This window comes from Mesoplodon mirus (assembly GCF_964341445.2).
Source record: "Mesoplodon mirus genome assembly, chromosome: X".
NCBI lineage: Eukaryota > Metazoa > Chordata > Mammalia > Artiodactyla > Ziphiidae > Mesoplodon > Mesoplodon mirus.
The window spans coordinates 115,639,360-115,656,777 of NC_138981.1; the positions used below are offsets into that span (position 1 = coordinate 115,639,360).

The window sequence follows — 17,418 nt, forward strand, 5'->3', positions numbered from 1 at the left end:
GCTCCACGGCCTGTGGGATCTTCCTGGACCAGGGCTTGAACCCATGTCCCCTGCATTGGCAGGCGGATTCTTAACAACTGTGCCACCAAGGAAGTCCCAAATTTGCATTTTTAAAAGATTACCCTGGCTGCAGAGGGGGAAAGTATTGATAGATTGGAAGAGGACAAAAGTAGATACAAGAAGCTCAGATAGGCACCTGCAGTAACCCTGGCAAACAGCTGATAGTAACTTGGACTAATGTGATGGCAGTGGGCATGGAGAACAGTGGCAGATGCGTGAGATATTTGAAAGGTAGAATCAATTGGTGATAGATTCTATGGAGATGGGGAAACAGTGGACGCAAAGATGACTACTAGCTCTCTGGCTTGGGCAACTGATGGGTTAGTGGTACCACAGAAGAAGGGAACACAGGAAGAAGCGTGGATTTAGAAGGGAAGATGAGTTTAGTTTTGGACATGTTAAGTTTGAGGTTCTCAGATCTTTAAGTGGAGATGTTATGTATACTAGTTTGAAGCTCGGGATAGAGATCTGGGCTAGAGATACATTTAGGACTCATCAATAGATTATTATTTAAAGCTATGGGAATGAATGAAATGACCTATGGAGAGAGTATAAAAGGAGAAGAGAAGAGGCTATAGGAAAAAGCTTTAAAAATCACCAGATTTAAAAATCAATCTCAGGGGCTTCCCTGGTGGCGCAGTGGTTGAGCGTCCGCCTGCCGATGCAGGGGACGCGGGTTCGGGCCCTGGTCTGGGAGGATCCCGCATGCCGCGGAGCGGTTGGGCCCGTGGGCCATGGCCGCTGAGTCTGCGCTTCCGGAGCCTGTGCTCCGCAGCGGGAGGGGCCGCAACAGTGAGAGGCCCATGTACCGCAAATTTAAAAAAAAAATCAATCTCAGAAGAGACCCCACAAAAGAAGACTATGATGGAATGGTCAGAGAGGTGGGAGGAGACTCAGAAGAGAGTATCATGATAAAGACTGAAAGGTGTCCTTCTGAGTTACCAAAATGGAGCTTATTCATGAACTTGAAAGTTCAGTGGAGAAAAGGGTAGGATGAGAAGCCAGATTGGATTGGGTTAAATAATGACTGAGAGGAAAGGACCTATAAATGGCACCATACATATGCGCTTGATTATTTGGGGGGGGCAGATTACCCTTTCTATGCCTTAATTTCCTCATCTGTAAAATGGGAATGTAATAGTATCTGCCTCATAAGTTTGTTGTGATTATATTAATCAGTGTAAAGCACTCAGCACAGTACTGGTACATACTAAATGCTCAATAAATGTGTTTCTGCTAGTAATAGTATGTATGTAGAGAAACTATGTACCTGACATTTTTTTAAATGCATAATTTTCCTTAGGATTTCTAGGCTCTTAATTCCCACAAGGTTCAGCTTAATATCATGCATATTTAAAATAAACTATCCTGGGCCTCCCTGGTGGCGCAGTGGTTGAGAGTCCGCCTGCCGATGCAGGGGATACGGGTTCGTGCCCCGGTCTGGGAGGATCCCATATGCCGCGGAGCGGCTGGGCCCGTGAGCCATGGCCGCTGGGCCTGCGCGTCCGGAGCCTGTGCTCCGCCACGGGAGAGGCCACAACAGTGAGAGGCCCGCGTACCGCAAAAAGAAAAAAAAAAAAAAACCATCCTGTACAATGGATTGGGTTTGGCAGAACTGAAGTCATTTTAACTTATTTGATTTCAAGGCTTATTGGTTTAGCTTGCTGTAACAGCATTATGCATATGCTTTTATTTTGTTCCAAGTATCACCTCATTATAATTATAAGACATATGGAGGTATATAGTTGCCTTAAGTATAGATAGGCTGAGTTATCTAGGAAAATGACATAATAATTAGAATGTTTGGGGCAGAAGTAACAAAATTCAATTAGAAGTGACTTAAACAATAAGGGACATTTATTATCTCAAACAACAAGAAGTCTTATGAAAGGAGGTTCCAAGGTTGGTTAATTCAGTGGCTCAGGGTTGTCATCAGAGACCCAGGTTCCTTCCATCTTTCCACTCTACCATCCTGAGCAGCCTCACTAACCTTTGTACCTAGTAATTAGACCCAGGGTTCAGAATCACATGTATAGCATGATCTTCTATATATTTACAGATGTCGAGAAGGATATGTATCAATCTATTATTAATAGTTATCTCTGGAGCATGGAATTACAGGAAGAATTTTACTTCCACCTTATGCATTTCTATACTATTTGAATGTTTTTCACAAAGCATCAACAATAGAGGTGTTTTCATTTCTAGTGGATATACCATATTGCAAAATAGAAATATCCCTGTTGAAAAAATATTGTTTTGAAAATACAGTCGTCCCTTGGTATTGGCAGGGGATTGGTTCTAGGACCCGCAGATGATACCAAAATCCGAGTATGCTCCAGTCCCATAGCCCACCCTCCATATCCAAGGGTTTGAATCCTCGGATTCAACCAGCCACAGTTTGTGTATTAAATTTGCAATCTGTGGTTGTTTTAACCCATGGATGGGAACCCTCAGATACAAACGGCCGACTGTATATTTATTGAAAAAAAATCCAGGTGTAAGTGGACTTGTGCAGTTCAAACCCATGTTGTTCAAGGGTCAACTGTACTTGAAAAGTGTTATTGAATGATGTCATTAACCATAAGTTTAAGGATCCTATCCCATACTAGACTGTCCTTAAAATTGGTACTGCAGGAATCTAGAGTATTCAAATTCCCAGAGACAGAAAGTGGAATGGTGGTGGTGGTGTTGGTTTAATGGGTATAGAGTTTCAGTTCTGCAAGATGAAAAGGATTCTAGAGATTGGTTACATAACAATATGAATGTACTTATTTAACACTACTCAACTGTACACTTAAAAATGGTTAAGATGGTAAATTTGATGTTTATGTATATTTTACCACAATTAAAAAAAAATTTAAATGACGCTGCTTTTAATGTATTAAAATGTAGGTAGAACAGTGTTTTAGAAAAAATTGCGGTGATAGAGGGCATTGAAGAATCACGGGTGTCGTTTAACACACAAATAGAGATGTATATTTACAAACCTTGTAAAAATCTGCTATCTCACAATTATTTTCTTAATTAAGTTCAAATGTTTTCTTCACCACTATCAGGAAATCACCCCACCCCACTTCTGATGAGCAGAAACCCGAGGCCCTCTTCTGTCTATGGAGACTATGCCTTCCCCCTGAAGTACCCCTTTGCTGTATCCCCTAAGACCTCTGAGGTTGGCATGCCTGTTTCCCCACTCTTCTGCTCGGAATTCTCTTCCTGGAACCTCTGTTAAACTTGGTGCAGCCTTGTCTTTTCTCCAGGAAAAGTATCTCATCTTCCTGTCAGAAACGGTTGTACTTTACTTGAGCAATTTGTCCGTTTTAATTTTATGGCTACCAATATTTACCTGATTAGGTTTTGCTTTACACATTGGCAACTATGAACTCTAAATCCAATCTATGGCCCACCCAGTAGTGAGTGTGTAATACATTCCTTGCCCTGCATTATGCTATGTCCTTCTAGCCTACATTCAATTCATGTTCAGCATCTTCATAAGCCACCTTAAATCATTTTGGGAACTAGGGAGAGACATTCATAAACATAGCATACAACCCTTGTTCAGAATTTTCTAAGTGCTTTATCTCTAGTAACTACAGTAGGAAATGGGTTAAAAATAGCAAACCTAGGAAAGTTAAACATTATTTTTTAAACAATTAATGTCTTTACAATATTAGTTTTCTGTGGTCTCTCTTAAATGGAACTAAGCATGACCTTTCCTCCTATCTTAATTCCTTCACTAGAGATAACACTTGGGAATCAGCTTCACCCAGCACCCTCCCAACCCCCCACTCCCACTCCTACCCTCCCTGCCCTGTGACATCATTCCTTGCTGCTGGTACTCTTGCTTCCTCCCAAGGACTTTTTTTCCCTAAAGTGTGAGAGAATGGCACAATGGGAAATTTACACCAAAGATACCAGTGAGGTTTATTGACATCTCAGGAAACTAGTTCTATTTTAATACCTTGTTTCATGTAGAAAAATTATCTGAGGTAATTCCCTTGCATATACCACATACAGTACTTAATCTTTGGGAGAATTCTCTTCCAGATGCCTTTTCTACAATTAATTTTCTACATTATTACTAGAAGAACCAACCAAGTCCCATAAATGATCCATATTTTATCCAATTTAAAAGCTTTACTGTGGTTTATACTTCTATAGCTCAAGTTCAAATCCTACCTTCCCCAGACATTTCACACTATATCCTTGCAGATGTCATCAACTTCAGTCAGGCAATCTTCTCAGGATTTCCTGGATAAAGTTTTCCAGTCGGAAATTCTGAGCCATTGCCTGAAACTAAACTGGTTCCTTCCCACCTCTTAGATATCAATTAAAAATAATCTCTTCCAGGAAGTCTTTCATAATTAGTTTAGAACAGTTTGCCACACCATACAATTCTCTTCTTTTGGCTTTTAAAAAAATAACAGTCATTTATAAAACAGCTAAGGTACCATATTTTTCTGTATATAGGGTGTATGTATATATTTAAGTTCAGATTAACATGTCTTTTCAATTAGATTATAAATCTTATAAACCTTAGTGTTGTACATTCTATATTGTGAACTTTCTGGGCATTTGAATGAGGATGATATGAGCATCAGTAGTATGAATTAAACTTGTTAAAATTCTACTTGTTCAAAGATATGTGTGTGGATATATATTAGATTGGCCAAAAAGTTCGTTCGGGTTTTACTGTAACATTGTCCTAAAATCCGAATGAACTTTTTGGCCAACCCAATATATTTGAACTTTTTAAAGGTAAACCTAAATTTTTCAGATTTGGTGCATGTTGCTGCACAACTTCTCAATGATCAATGCTAACAGATGGGCACATTCGGGGAGAATATCCAAAACTGTGGATAAATCACAATATTTTCTACTTGCTTTGGAAAATAGATTATTTTTTACAGTATGCCTTAAGAGTGGGCATACATTTTTTTAAAATTAGCAATAATATCTAATGTTGGATAAGTACAAGGAAATCAATGTTTTCACACACTGCTGGAAAGTGAATTTGTATAAGCTTTCTGTAGGGCAGGTCAGCAATGCGTATCAACAGCCTTGTGACCCAGAAATTCCAACTCTATGAATTTATCCTAAAGAATTCACTAAGGATGTGTGCAAAGATTAGTTTAAAGGTTATCATAGCATTATTTCTAAAAAGCAAGCAAGAAATGTGGCAACAGTATGAATGTCCAGCAACAGGGAACAGATTAAATGAATGAGCCTTCCTTATCTGTGTTTGAGTCCCAGTTCTAGCAATTATTAGCTGTATGACCGAGCAAGTTGCTTAATTTCTCTGGCCATCAGTTTTCTAATCTTTAAAATGAAGACAATAATAATGTCAATTTTTCTACATGAAACAAGGTATTAAAATAGAACTAGTTTCCTGAGATGTCAATAAACCTCACTGGTATCTTTGGTGTAAATTTCCCATTGTGCCATTCTCTCATGGGGTTGTTGGGAGAATTGAGTGAGATAAGACGTGTTTGGCACGTAAATAGGTGCTTCTTATTATTATGGTACTTCTATATGGTATAATATTCAGCCTTTAAAAATGGTGTTGCAGGTGAATTTTAACATGGAAAGATACTTGGAATGTATTTTGGGTTTGTTTTGTTTCTAAATTAAAAATTCAATTTATTCATCTGTTTACCATACAGTACAAAAGAGGCAAAGTGTTTCACATCATAGATTTCACTTCCAACTCCTTGGAATGTTCATTTCTTTGGCTAAAAGGAGAAACTTGCTGGGAAAGTCAGGCAATGCTTAGGCAAGGTGAGGGATGGGTACAAGCGGGCTGTTAACTGCAAACTGAGTTTCTAGAACTGTCACCTAGAATCATAGGAGCCCCACTTCTGGACACTTGTGCCATCTCAGGCATCACCCCCACCACCCAGGCACAGCGACGCTTACTCGTGGTTACCCTTGCTGTCCTCCTGGATGTGGTAGTGCCCGCCATACTTTCTCTTGAATTCAGACCTAATTTTCAATGTGTCTCCTTCCTTCACTGCAGGAGACCATGATTCTAATCAGGACCATATTGTGAGTCCACTTGCCCTTCATGGAGTTGTACAGTCAGTCAGCAAAATACAGGGACTTCTTGTTCTGAATACACATGACCAGGTTCAGGAAAACATTTTGCAGGTCTCCTTTGCCCTCCTTCTTGATCATAAGGGCTATTGCTGTTGTACCTTTCAAATACTTTCTGGAGGTGACACACACTGCTCTGTCATGATGCTGATCCACTTGGAAACATCAGTTCCTTTGCTCTTCATTCCAGCATTATAGAGATCTCAAGTATGTTGGGCCAGTCAGTTCATAGTCAATGACAGATCCATCCTCTGCTCTTCTACCCTTTGCAAGGGCAACTATCAGCTTGCAGAAGTCATCAGATGTGTCAGAAGCAATGTCCTGGGACTTGCTGGTAGTCCAGTGGTTAAAAATCCACCTTCCAATGCAGGGGACATGGGTTTGATCCCTGGTCGGGGAACTAAGGTCCCACATGCCACGGGGCAACTGAGCCCACGCACCACAACTTAGAGAGCCCATGTGCCACAACTAGAGAGAAGCCTGCTCTCCGCAATGAAAGATCCTGCGTGCCACAACTAAGACCGATGCAGCCAAAAATAATAAATAAATAAATAAATATTTAAAAAAAAAGAGGGCTTCCCTGGTGGCGCAGTGGTTGAGAGTCCGCCTGCCGATGCAGGGGACACGGGTTCGTGCCCCGGTCCGGGAAGATCCCACATGCCGCGGAGTGGCTGGGCCGTGAGCCATGGCCGCTGAGCCTGCAGGTCCGGAGCCCGTGCTCCTCGGCAGGAGAGGCCACAACAGTGAGAGGCCCGCGTACCGCAAAAAAAAAAAAAAAAAGAAAGAAAAAAGAAACAATGTCCTTCTCCAGATCAATCTTGTACATTTCCTTGTAGACTGTTAATTTCCTGCAGCCCTTGGTTGGTCCCTGAGCAGGTGATTTCAATGAGAGTCTTCATCTGTCACCAGCCCCTTCATTGTGGAGGGTTTCAACTTGGAATCCTCGTACTGAGTGGGTGTTTTCAGAAGGCCCCAAATCACCTTCTCCAGGTGGCTGGACAAGTCTGACTTCAGTGCTGATGCAAGTTCCTTTTTGGTCCTTCTCTGATAGGCAAAAGTAATATTCTGTCTCTGTTCATTGCTGCAGTTGGTCAAAATGTTGACGATGGTGATCTCATCCACGCCTTTAGTCTTGATGGCCGTTTCAATGTTCATAGTGTCCCGCTCAGCATCCCAGCTGGTGTATGCTTTGACTGACCTGTCTACATTTGGGGGTGGATAGTGATCACCTTCTAAACTGCATTTGCACAGAATTCTGTGGACAGTAGACATTTTGATAGAAGCTGGACCAGGAGCTGAGAGCTGCAAGTGGCCCCAGATGTGAAGCTGGAATGTGTTATTAAAAAACCCCAAAAACTCAAACTGCAAAATAGTATCTGGAAAAATAAACACTGAAATATTTACTATGGTCATCTCTGGAGAGTAGATGATGCTTTTTTCCCCCATTAATTATGTTTTATACTGAGCATGTATTGATTGCTTTATAATGAGAAAGAAAGTGTGTCAATTTCTATTGAAAAAATTAAAGATCAGGATGAATAGGTGGAGCACAGAGGATTTTAAGGGCAGGGAAACTGCTCAGTATGATACTGGAACAATGGATTTGTGTTATTATACATTTGTCCAAACCCATAGGATGTATAACACCAAGAGTGAACTCTAATATAAGCCATGAACTTTGGTTGATGATGTGTCAATGTCATTGAAACTTGGCTGTTTCCTCCATCTTCTAGCAAATGATTAGAAAAAAACTGATTTCAACACTTTCTTCAGAAAAATATAATTGGTGAGGTAATATCTCCTTTAAAAGTCATATGATAAATTTTAAAACATAATAAAAATTCAGACTATCTGCTTCATAAGAATATTTATTTGTGCAACACACTCCTCTCACTGCCTTTCTTGACCACCATCCATCTGTAGTTTCGGCTAGAACCCTCAGGCCAACCTTTAGCTCTTTTTACTTTCTTATCGTTTCTCCAATCTGCCTCCTTGTCTTCCTCCCTCCATTTTTTCGGTCAAACCCTTGTCATCTTTTACCTGGCCCATGACCCTGCTTCTAGTCCCTCTTCCCTCCACCCTCAATTTGTTTTGCATATGCTGCTAGGGTTGCCTTTCTAAAATAGATATGATCTTCTTGTCTAAAATACCTTTGAGGTTTAAGACCTCAGAGGGACCTATGCTTTAGATTTCCTATTAGGCTCAAAGGCTAAAGTACAAAAACAACAAACCTGGTTTCAGCCAAATTTCCCCCAAGTTTGCTTCTTGCCATGCACTATCATGTGCCAAGTTTCAGTCACCCTGAATCTCTCTGTTCCCCAAACATGGCTCTCTGCCTGAGCATCTCTTCCCACTCCCTGAAAGAGCCTCCCTCCTCTTTTCTATCTAATGAATTCCTGCCTCTTCTGTGATGCCGTCTCAAGACCCCGGGCAGAATCATATTCTCTGTCCTTTGAATTCCTACAAATCCTAACTTGTTCTGGCACTTACCTGTGGCCTAGTTTTCCCTACCTTGACTTTGAATTTCTCAAGGACAGGAAAATGTCTTATTTGTCTTTGCATCCTCAGGGCCTAGCACAGTGCTTTAGCATATGGTAGGTGCTCATTAAATGTGATCTTAAGATATAATGTGAACATAAGATATGGTAAATTCATTATTTAGCATTTCAAGAACCAACCAGGCTACAGATAGAATTGATAAATGAATTCTATTTAGCATTTCAAGAACCAACCAGGCTACAGATAGAATAGATAAATGAATTCTAAAGGTAATTTTCAAGCCTTATTTTCACACAGCTTTAAATCTCTCCATTCTTTCATTTCCCTCTTGTATGGGTCTTCATAAGCTTTGAGAAAAGACCAAAAAGGAGAAAAGAGTCCTGCAAAAGAGAAAGGGCCTAGACAGCAAGTATCTGACCAAGCATGAGTAAAATGTGTTGAACTCCTTGAACATGATTGCCTTAGTCATTCCTTATTATGAAAGTTTAGTTTCCCCAGCTAGATTCCAAGATATTTGGAATTATTTTCTTTGTTTCTTTTATATGCTTATTAAGTTAGCTGCTGATTTAATGACCGTTTCAGTTTTTTCTGGATAATGCCTATCACTAAGCTTTAATAATGAGCTAAAAATGGCAAGGAAAAATGAGGTGATTTTAAGATCTTAGTGCTTTGGGAAGGGACAGCTAGAGATAAACACAATGTTCTATTGATGTTCTGCCCCGTATTTATGTTAACAATTATTTTGTTCTGTTATGATATATATAGACTTTCAAGTAGTATAATTTTCAGACAAGATTCAATTGGATTTTTAGTTTTTAAAAACTTTAAATTTAATTAACGCTGTTGCTAGCATGCATTAGGCATTCAAGAAATACTTTAAGCCATTCAACATTGACTTGATTAATGTTTAGAAATAATCAGAAACATTAAAGGAAACTTGACTTTTATATTTTAAAATTCAGTTTGTGCCACCTTCTCCCATTCACGTGTCCACCAGTCACCTTCATCAAATCAAACAGGTAAGAAGAAGTTTTGAGAAACTGACAGCTGTTCATTAAAAAAAGTAAATTTTATTTTTCTTTTAAAAAATACCTGTGGTTCAGTAATTCTAAGTGAGGTCACATGTGATTAAGTTTTTAATTCCAGGAATGGTTTCTCTAAAAAAAAAAAAAGAAAAAAGAATCCAAAACAACTAAGGAGCCCTCTATTTATTTGGGTTATTAACTATCTTAATAAACTGATAGCTTCCTGAAATACTGCATACTCTTTTACCTTGAATCTAATTTCTTTCAGGGATATCAAAGAAGATGATGAATGCTGTATATGAAAATTAATTTTCAGGTTCATAATAGCCATAGTTATCATGGTTTTCTTAAATCCCCAGACGAAGAATTTTTTTTGACACATAAAACGGTCTTTATGCAATCATTTGTTTTCACTTCTCAGTAATTTGAGTTCAGGGACACATTGTACCTCACTGTCTTATGTTTTGTGTGTGTGTGTGTGTGTTTAATAGCAAAAGCCTAATACAGAATTAAATCTTTGATTTATCCAAGGATTAGCCACAGAACTCAAAAGATCAAATCGCCATTTCACCACAGGTGGTGGGATTTTTTTTTCACCCAACTACAAGCAGACTTTTGTTCAAGGCGGGGCCGCTTAACTGTTATGAAGCACTTATTATTCACTTAGCACTGTAATAGGTCTCATTTCATCCCACAACAAACTTATAAGGTCAGAAACCAAAGACGGCAGAAATTTAGTAATTTACCAAATGTCCAGAGTTAGCAAGTGTCAAGCCAAGACTTAGCCCCAAATTACTGGATTCTTTTACAACTACCCTCACCATGTTTTCAGTGGCACAAAACCCAGAGTATCCTGTAACCCTAGTTTTCTGTACTCCAGCTCCTGCTTCCTTTCCCTCTCTCCCCCTCTCCCTTACACCATGGCTTCCCTAACGCCCAGCTTATCATCCACTAGCAAGAAAGTATGGTTTAAAAGATCCTTTTACTTTTTAGTAAATAAGACATTCTTTTACTGTTTGTCTTTGTGAGTATGTAGCTATTTAAGAAATTCTAAATGAAAGAACCTAAAACTAGTAGTTAAAGGGACCTCTGGTTTGTTCGTGCAAATTTTGTTTGCTTCCCCTAAATTAGACCAAATATTTTAAAATTGATTACTACATGTTTCTATTTGATTATGAAGCTTGAAATCAGGACTAATTTAACTGGTTAGTAATATAAATTGTAAAGCAACTTACTTCCATAGTGACAGAATATATATTATATACATTTAAAATGAAACACAAGTGGTGATCATTTTTTGTAATATATAGAAATAGTGAATCACTATGTTGTGCACCTGGAACTAACATAGTGTTGTAGGTGAATTATACTTCAGTAAAAAATAAATTAAAATTAAAAAAATTTAGATAAAATTATAAAACAAAAATTAAAGCTAAAATAAAATAAAATGAAACACAAGTAGAAAATGAATGAAATGGGAAAATAAAAATAACATTAACTTTCAATCTGGGTGCTGATTGAATGGAAAATTAAGACTTATTTTAAGCAGTTTAATTGTCTGATAGATATCTTAAGTTGCATATTTCTTTACATGCATTCTTTAACCATGACTTCTTTTTAGCTATTGAACTTAACCTTTTAAGTACAAAACAGAAATGTCTGTTTCTTGCCTCATTACATTCTGAACTTTCACTCTAATGACATTAACAAAGGCATTTATTTAATTTCATTTTGTAGCAAAATGGGGGAAATAATAGTAGCTACTTCATAGGATTTTTGTGAGGATGAAAGGATTTAATATATGTGTGGTTACTGGCACACTACATTAAAAATCGTTTAATGGAAAATTTAAAACACGCAATAAAGAACCTCCATGTATTCAATATCTAGCTTCAACTATTGATTACATTTTGTACATCATTTTTCAACTATCCCCTTCTGTTTTGGGGGGAGGAGTGTGCTTTAAAGTAAATCCCTAATATCTTTTTACCCTTAAATACTCAGTATGAATCTCTGAGGACTTTTATTTTACATAATCGCAATACCATCATCACATCTAACAGAGTTATTCATTAATTTTATCTAATAACCAGTCCAGGTTAAATTTTCCTGATTCTCAAAAAATGCCTTTTTCACTGATTCAAACATGTTGCAACCATGATCTTTTAGGTCTCTTATTTGAAACAGCCTTCCCCTCCTGTTTTTGTTCCATGACACTTCCTTATTGAAGAAACCAGGCCATTTGTCTCGTGGAAAGCCCCACATTCTGATTTTGCTTCCATGTGGTGCTGTTTAATATTTTTATTCCCTGTATTTTCTACGAACTGATTTGATTATATTTGCTTTTATTCTAAAACAAGCACACAGCCCCAAGTCAATATTAGGTTCTGGGTCAACTTTTCAGTAGGGTATGGTTTAAGTTGCCCTCTTCCTATTAGGCAGTTAATGGACAATTTCTTCTTCTTTTTTTTTTTTTTTTTTCCGGTACTCGGGCCTCTCACTGCCGTGGCCTCTCCCGTTGTGGAGCACAGGCTCCAGAAGCGCAGGCTCATCGGCCATGGCTCACGGACCCAGCTGCTCCGCGGCACGTGGGATCTTCCCGGACCGGGGCACGAACCCATGTCCCCTGAATCGGCAGGCGGATTCTCAACCACTGCGCCACCAGGGAAGCCCACCTTCTTTTATTAAATGAATCCATTTATTTGCTTATTTATTTTAAAATTTATTTATTTATTTTTGGCTGTGTTGAGTCTTTGTTGCTGCGTTCAGGTTTTTCTCTAGTTTTGCGGTGAGCGGGGGCTACTCTTCATTGCGGTGCGCAGGCTTCTCATTGCGGTGGCTTCTCTTGTTGCAGAGCACAGGCTCTAGGCACGCAGGCTTCAGTAGTTGTGGCACGTGGGCTCAGTAGTTGTGGCTCACGGGCTCTAGAGCACAGGCTCAGTAGTTGTGGTACACAGGCTTAGATGCTCCGTGGCATGTGGGATCTTCCCGAATCAGGGCTCGAACCCATGTCCCCTGCATTGGCAGGCAGATTCTTAACCACTGCTCCACCAGGGAAGTCCCGGACAATTTCTTCTTGACTGTGGTTGTTAGTTGTTTTCTAGGTATTAGAGAGCTTGAGAACATCAAGCTAGAAGTTAATTTTCTTTTTTTTTTCAGCTTTGAGATATAATTGACATATAACATTGTCTAAGTGTAAAGTGTATCAATGTAATAATTTGATATGTGTATATATTGCAAAATGATTACCATGGAAGTTGATTTTCTAAACATAGTAATTCTTCCTAAATATTCAGGAATTATTCTTTTTATGTCATTTTCCTTTCCTAATAACAATTGAGCTTATATTTCAAGAGGTTTGAAAGCACTCAGGCTTTATTTCCCTCTCTCCCAGTCCCCTAAACAAATAACGTCCCTGCAGAAATAGTTTGTGTATTAGTTTGCTAGGATTACCCTAACAAAGTATCATAAACTGGGGGCTTAAACAGAAGTTCATTTTCTCACAGCTCGGGGCCAGAAGTCTGAAATCAATGTGTTGGCAGGGTTAATTTCTTCGGAGGGCTGTGAGAAAAGGATCTGTTCCAGGCCTCTCTCCTTGGCTTGTAGATGGCCACTTCATGTTCACATGGTATTCTCCTTGTACAAGTGTCTATCTCCAAATTTCTCCTTTTTATAAGGACATAAGTCATATTGGATTGGGGCCCACATTAATGACCTTATCCTAACTTGATTACCTCTTCTAAGACCTTCTCTCCAAATAAAGTCATATTCTGAGGCACTGAGGGTTAGGACTTAAACATATGGATTTGAGGGGGGAACAATTGAACCCATAACAATTCGTTCACAACCTATTATTCTATAACTGTATATTTATTTCCCGACTTGTTAAATAGAAAATAAAATCATTGGTACCCAATAAGAACTTGACTTTCTCTGTAGTGCCTTCAGTAAAATCAATTAAAAAATTATCTACTGGGCTTCCCTGGTGGCGCAGTGGTTGAGAGTCTGCCTGCCGATGCAGGGGAAACGTGTTCGTGCCCCGGTCTGGAAAAATCCCACATGCCGCGGAGCGGCTGGGCCCGTGAGCCATGGCCGCTGGGCCTGTGCGTCCGGAGCCTGTGCTCCGCAACGGGAGAGGCCACAACAGTGAGAGGCCCACATACCGCAAAAAAAAAAAAAAAATTATCTACTTACATACTACCTCTGCATTTCTAGCATCCCTTGTATTTATATCTTCACAAATATAAACTTTAGCCACATATTTTACAGTCTTCTTTTTATATTACCTAGTTTGGATAGATTAAACTGGGTTTAGACACAAATGTAGGGGAAGTTTATGAGATGAGGCCATTTAAAATAGATTATACCAGCTGGAGTACAGGGCATGATTGTGATAGGGACAATTTAGATATTGTCTGTTACATAAGGTGTGCCTATGAGCTTTTTCTTCTGCTGGCCAGGTTTCACAGATAGTCTGTCTTATGGACTTTGTTACCATTTTTTAGTCTAGTAAAGCAATGACATTAGATTTCTGTGATTTGTTTTTGAGTTTTCCTTGGAACCTACAAAGTACCTAGTCTCTCTTATGAAGAGACCTTCTCTAAGGGAATAGCCTAGCTTGTTTTAAAAGAAATTTAATTTGATCTTAGTTTACAAATTGTTTCATTCTTTCAGCAAGCATTTATTGAGCAAGGTGCCACTGGGCAACTAAAATCTTTCAAGCATACTCTCCTTCAGAGAGCAAAAGTGGGTGACTTCCTATTTTCATTTTTACCTTAGATACTAAAAAGTTGAAAGCTAAGGTCAGTGCTCAAGTACAACAACTGTCCTTAGCCTAGGTTTCTAGCATACAGTACTCTTTGCCCTTGACAGTTACATGGCTCTTGACTTTTAATCCTTAATTTAACAATCTTATTTTATTATAAGCCATCCCATATCCGTTTTGGAAATAGGCAAGATGTAAATAATAAAAGTGTCAACCCACTTTTACTAATGATCCTAAAATAGCTGATGTTTGGGAATGCTCCAACTTTCAGTGGGAGAAACAATAAGCAAAATTCTGTCCTAGTTCTGGGAAAACTTGCTCTTTACTTGTGGATTGAGTGAATTACAAAATACTTTGAGCTTCTCCCTAGAGGAAAACATCTACGTCAGTATTAAATGGAAGAACTATACTAACAATTACATTTTGCTGAAAAGATTTACTGTTATTCCATTGTTTTAAAAGACTGATTAACTTCTTAAACTTCCTTTCCCAATTTCTCTCATTTTCCATAATGGCATCAAAATAGTCAGTCTCACAGTTTTAAGACTCAAAGCTCTAGGTTCATCTTCAATTCTTCCTTATTTTTCTACTGTATCCAATTAGGCATCTAATCCTATTAATTCTTCCTTGACAATACCTTCTCTGTTCCCATTACTACTTCCTTCTGTCCCTTGGGTCCAGATTACTGTAATAATATCCTAACAGATTTCCTATCTCTGCTAATTTAATCCGACTTCCACAAGCAACACCAAAATATCTTTTTTAAAACATTATTTTCATCTTTTTCTCTCCTGTGCAAAAAGTTACAATGGCTTCCCATTACCCTCTGAATAATAATAAGAAGAAGAATAGCTAGGCTCTATCGAGCGCTTACTATGTGCCAGGCGGTACGCAGGCCTCTCACTGTTGTGGCCTCTCCCGCCGCGGAGCACAGGCTCCAGACGCGCAGGCCCAGCGGCCATGGCTCACGGGCCCAGCCGCTCCGCGGCACGCGGGATCCCCCCGGACCCGGTCACGAACCCACGCCCCCTGCACCGGCAGGCAGACTCTCAACCACTGCACCACCAGGGAAGCCCTGTGCCAGACCTTTTAATAGGAACTGTACAACCACGTCATTATCCTTATTATTATCATCTTTATAGGATGAAGAAACTGAGGCTCAGGTTAAGTTGCTTGCCTAAGGTCACACAGGTAGTAAGTTATAGAGCTGGGATTTGACTCAGTTCTGTTTGGCTCCAAAACCAGTGGTCCTAACAGCTATGCTATTCTGCCCAAACTCTTTAAATTCAATCTCTTCAATTATTTAAGATCCCATAAATCTGGTGCTCTTACCAGTTTTCTTCCTCATTGCTCTGTAGTGCAAATTCCCTTTCAGCCAAACTAGTCTCACTACCGTCTAACCTGCCATATTCTTTCTCTCCTCGAAACTTCCGTTCATATGGTTCCTTCTGCTGTTACAGCCTCCCCTCCACCCTCTGCTTGTCCAGATTTTAAACATCTTTCAAGGCCGAGGTCAAATTTTAACTCACACAACTCACACCACTCTTTATTACAGACTATTTATGACATTTATTTTTTATACTGTAGACAATAATATTTAAACTCTTTTAATCACTCACTGCATCAAGAAAAACTGAGCACATGCTTCCAATTTATATATATTGTATTTACATTATCGCCATATACTGTGAATATAGTGTGTATTGAGTGCCAGCATATAGTGTGAATCATAGAATATATGCAAGATTAGAGATATAACAAGGATGAGATGAAGATGAAATGATGTTTCTAGAAATTTTTAAATTTTATTTTATTAATTATAGATGATTATTGAGAGTCAGTATGAATTCGTATTTCCAATAGTCTTGAGGATTAGAATTACTTTAGCCAGCTCCTTGACAAAGCGGATTAGCTCAGCATTGTGTTTTCAGTCAGGTGGCTGATGAGAAGCTGTGCCAGGAGAGGCTGTTGTCTGCACAGACTTGCATTACTAATCTCTGTCCAAGGTTTCTCGTGGGAATCTTGTTAAGGCACTTGTCCATTTTGTGATGCTTGGTTTAGTTAAAACTAAATAATATATCCATATGCCCACCTAACCTGGCACAGGCGAACTGCAATTAGTTGTACTTAGCTAAAGGCCAAAACACTGATCTTCTCTCACAAGATCTTTGGACCCTATGGGCTGAGTGAGGGCACCAGTGTCAATCTGTATGTCTAATATCGGCAAGCTTTCATTTCTTACTGTCTTAGATTTTAAAGTATATAAATTAAATTTCTATTTTTTTTCTTTTTTCTTCTCAGTGGATCATGTTGTACACCTCCTGGGCTATGACTATGCTTACTTTGGAGATGGACTAAATGTATATAATAAAGCTTGTCTTTCCAATATGATTCTAGGCCTCTTTAAGGGAAGGCTCATCTGCTTATTTCATGTTCCACATAATATTTAGCACCATATTTCCCCAGCACCATCCTAAGTTCTTCATTATTTGTGAAATATGTTTTTAGGAATGCCAGGATGAATTTGGACTATGGGTTGTTGAGGTTTTCTTTAACCATTTAACCATTTTTAAGACTATAATTCAATGATATTAAGTACATTCACAATGTTGGGCAGCCATCACTACTCTATACTTCCAGGACTTTTTCATCATCCCAAACAGAAACTCCGTACCCATTCAGCAATAACTCCCCATTCTACACTCCCACTCCTGTAACCTCTGTTCTACTTTCTGTCTCTATGCATTTGACTATTCTAGGTAGCTCATATAAGTGGAAGCATACAATATTTGTTCTTTTGTGTTTGGTTTATTTCACTTAGCATAATCTTTTCAAGATTCATTCATATTGTAGCATGTGTCAGAACTTCATTCTTTTTATGGCTGAATAATATTCCATTGTATGTATATACCATCTAAAAAAACTATTCATCTGATAAAGGATACCTTTTGGCTATTGTGAATACGACTGCTTTGA

At 38.9% G+C, this 17,418-nt stretch overlaps 1 pseudogene across 1 annotated transcript; it reads right to left on the reverse strand.

Moving 5' to 3' along the window:
- Positions 1-5,972: 5,972 nt before the first annotated feature.
- LOC309796293 (annexin A2-like) lies at positions 5,973-7,425 on the reverse strand (annotated as a pseudogene). The gene is made up of 2 exons: positions 6,956-7,425; positions 5,973-6,474 (listed from the first exon to the last, which is right to left on the reverse strand). The product of its transcript is annotated as an annexin A2-like (transcript).
- Between the last annotated feature and the right edge of the window lie 9,993 nt (positions 7,426-17,418).